A 4,049-nucleotide genomic window follows, 5' to 3' on the forward strand; every position below is an offset into this window, starting at 1 on the left:
CAACAATTGACTTCTAATTCAACTATGAGGCCTGATTGTACCTACTAAGGTGTCTCAATAATCTTTATTTAAACATTGTTCTAGGCCACTTTTAAACATCATATTAATTTTCTAAGTCACATAACCCTCTAAACTTGTGCATTTCCTTGTAATCTGAAGCTTTTTCAGTGTGTAACCATGTCTACCAAGTTTAATTTTCTTTATCTCCCATGTTCCTTAAATATTTAGAAACATCAAGTGGCATCACATACTATATTTTACAGGGTGGTCCAGAGTTTATATATCCTAGGAATTCAGAGATTGGGTATGCAGTCTGGTTTTCTCTAAGCAGTAGATCAAGCTACTATCCTTCATCAGATTTGGGGAATGCTTTCTACCTGACCATTCCGTAAAAACTGGAACTGATAAGCATTTCTGTTTCTAGTGTATGTCCTACTTTTACCAGAATAGTTTGGCTTATTCACAGTTCCCTTTATTTATCCTTCTCTATTTTTGAGTGGGAAAAAATTAGTAAACCACAGTTTTTATACAGACAAATGCTTAATATTATGGAATAATCATATATATATATAAAAACCAATAATGGTTATTACTATATAATAATAATATATAAAACCAATAATTTGAATTTTTATTCTCTCTTGTTGTCCATTACCACTGCCTAGTCAATAGGCTTCCTATTAACATTAACTCCTTTAACATTTAGATACTTCTATTTTTGAAGGTCTTTTTGCTTTCTGGAACAAAGTGTTCTGGCGCTATCTTCAGTGCAGGCATATCTGTTTGAATATAATGCACACGTTCCTGAAAGATCTTGCATTCTGTAAAATCACCACTAACAATCACAGGGCTTATGGAGAAAATGGCACTGGCTAAATCATATGAAGCTATGTAAACAGAGTACTAACAAAAACAGTAATTGGCATCTTGGGAAATAACTGGGGCAGATCAGGCAAACAGCACAGGTTTTCTGGAAGTTGCCTTGGGGGATATTAAAATTGCACAAAAATAATAGGGATGAAACTTTGGCTTGTGGGAGGTACAGAATCAATGCAGAGGGAAGTGACGCTCTAGGCAAGTAAAACCTACCTTGAGCCTAGAACGCTTTAGTGGTGGGATTATAGCTCTCTGGAGTAAACTCAGGGCAGAGACCCATTTTCAATTTTCCAAAAATAGAGATGAAGGGACTCTTGCCTACGAAATAACCCAGCTTACTACCTTTTGTTGAGGGTTACGATTAGCCATTATTTTGGCTCACTTCCTTCAGTAAATCAGACATGAATCCACACAGCCTTTTTTTTTTTTTTTTTTTGCGGTACGCGGGCCTCTCACTGTTGTGGCCTCTCTCATTGCGGAGCACAGGCTCCACGCAGGCTCAGCGGCCATGGCTCACGGGCCCAGCCGCTCCGCGGCATGTGGGATCTTCCCAGACCGGGGCACGAACCCGTGTCGCCTGCATCGGCAGGCGGACTCTCAACCACGGCGCCACCAGGGAAGCCCCCACACAACCGTTTTTTAACTTACACTCAACTCTCCCCTCGTTATTAATGATGTAGGAATAAAAATGGTTAATGGAAGGATGTTATCGCAGAAGGAAATTTCTTGCAACAGCATGGAAGCAGCTTCTTTGAAACAGTTTGTAATTTTTTTTTAAATTTAGAAATAATGTTGGAGATAAAAATCTGTGAGCTCATATTTAAATTTTAAAAAATCTCGGGACTCATAGAAAATAGTTTGAGAGGACAAATATAAAACATCCATCATTCACATTTTGACAACATATATAACATTTTCTTCTTTTTGGTCCTGAGTTTACATTGATACTTCTGATTTTCACTTACATTTCCAAATGCTTTAATCTTTTATAAATAAAACCTAATTTTCTCTATATCAATGCATATTTATATCTTTCACTTTTAACCTAAACTGGGATTATATCTCATTTACTTTTATAACTCTCCAAGTGTTTATTGAACAAGTCAAAATTTTTCTAAGACACAGAAAAAATAATAAATAATGCTGATAGATTTTTCTAATGATAGATTACCCTACTTTCGTGGAATAAACCCTGTTTGTCCTGATTCATTTTAAGTACTACTGAATGGCTTGATATTCTAAGATTTTATTTATATTTTGTCATTTCTTCAAAATAAAATTTATAATGTTTTTGTGCTGTTATAACCTGGTAAGATGATTGGATAAGATTTTTTATATTTTCTATGTTATGGAACATTTTAAATAAAATCGAAACTGTCCCTTGTCAATTTTGTTAATTTATGCTTCACTATAAAAACATCCATTTGCTTATTTTTTTTTTTTAGATATTTGAAATACAACTTTATTCTGATTCTAAATGGAAAGAAATGGGAATGACAGTAACAAACAAGATTCCACCACTGAATATTGTGATGTGACTATAGCAGTCTTATACGTGAAACTCAAGGAGGAAATAACTGTGTCCCAAAATACATAAATATGCAGGTACAAAAAAAATGAAGGTTTTTTTTTTTTTTTTAACTGCCACATTCACTCCGAAGCCCATTCATCTCTTTCAGCATCCCAAAGATTAATCACATGCTCTGCTTAGCTATATAATAAAGAGGCAAACATGTTGTACCACTGACATCACAGGTCAGTTGCCTATAAAACTAGACTTCTGACGCTGGGCTCCAGCTTCACTTCCTCACGGGTCATCATCTTCATCCAGGAGGGCAGTTGTCTGAGCAACCTCTAGATCGTGCTTGTACTGCACTGCCAACGCTGGGTCCATGACCACCTCTGGCGGGGCAAAAGCAGGCATGGCGACAAACTCTAAGTTAGGGTCTCCGATCAGTTTTCTAGCAAGCCAGAGGAAGCTTTTCAAAGTTGTAGTTACTTTTGGCAGAAATGTCATAGTACTGATGATTCTTCTTTCGGTGGAAGACAATTGACTTTGCCTTAACCTTTCTGTCCTTAATGTCCACTTTGTTGCCACACAACACGATGGGGATGTGATCTCTATGCCAGGTCTCTATGCCAGTTATGCACATTCTTGTAAGTAACTCTCGATGTTACATCAAACATTATAATGGCACACTGAGCTTGGATATAATAGCCATCTCTCAATCCACCAAATTTCTCCTGACCAGTTGTATCCCATACATTGAACTTAACAGGTCATCTGTTGGTATGGAACACAAGGGGATGGACCTCAACACCCAAGGTAGCTACATACTTCTAAAATTCACCAGTCAGATGACATCTCACAAATGTAGTTTTACCAGTACCACCATCCCCAATCAATACCAATTTGAACTGAAATTGGGGTTCTACTTGGGCAGCCATGGTGATGCTACTTCCAGAAGCGTCTCTGCGCTCGTCTGACTGAGGGCTCCATTTGCTTAGTTTTTAGAATGCATTTGTCCAAAGTTGCACATCATATTATTTTACATGATTTTATTACCTTTCATATCTGTGGCTATATGTTACATTATTTCATCTTTTCAGTCATAGACAGGCACTGGTATCATACATTAAAAAGAGACAAATATTTATTTGTCAGGTTATATTTTCATTGTTATATTAATTTTATATATTCGAATGTAGTGGATATTTTAATATCCAAAAAGGAGAAAAATATCTAAATGAAAATGTGAACTCCAAGTAAACAGCATTTATCTAACACAAACAACAAATAGTATATAAACAAAGAAAAGAAACCTAGGTTCTAAACCTAGATATCTATGACCTTGAGTAATTTACTTAATTTTCTACGTGACTTACATAATGCTTGTTATTACAAATTGGATCTCAGTAATATCACTCTAAATAGGAAAGTGTTCCCTGGGTAGGGGTGTGTGTGTGTGTGTGTGTGTGTGTGGTGTGAGCACACGTGCATGCACATGTGCGCGTGCATGCACATATGCACATATTTTACAAACTACAAACTACTCAGAACAAACAATAATGCAAAATGGAGAATTAAGCTTTTTATCTATTATAGCCCCTGGTTTTGTCAAATGTATACCAAAATCTTTCAGAGATGTAACACATTTTTCCCCTTTAATAAG

General features: G+C 36.2%; 1 pseudogene across 1 annotated transcript; it reads right to left on the bottom strand.

Moving 5' to 3' along the window:
- Positions 1–2,683: 2,683 nt before the first annotated feature.
- LOC309820966 (GTP-binding nuclear protein Ran-like) lies at positions 2,684–3,376 on the bottom strand (annotated as a pseudogene). Its single transcript has one exon. The product of its transcript is annotated as a GTP-binding nuclear protein Ran-like (transcript).
- Positions 3,377–4,049: the final 673 nt, after the last annotated feature.

The sequence above is a fragment of the Grampus griseus genome (genome assembly GCF_964374135.1).
Source record: "Grampus griseus genome assembly, chromosome: 3".
Lineage (NCBI taxonomy): Eukaryota > Metazoa > Chordata > Mammalia > Artiodactyla > Delphinidae > Grampus > Grampus griseus.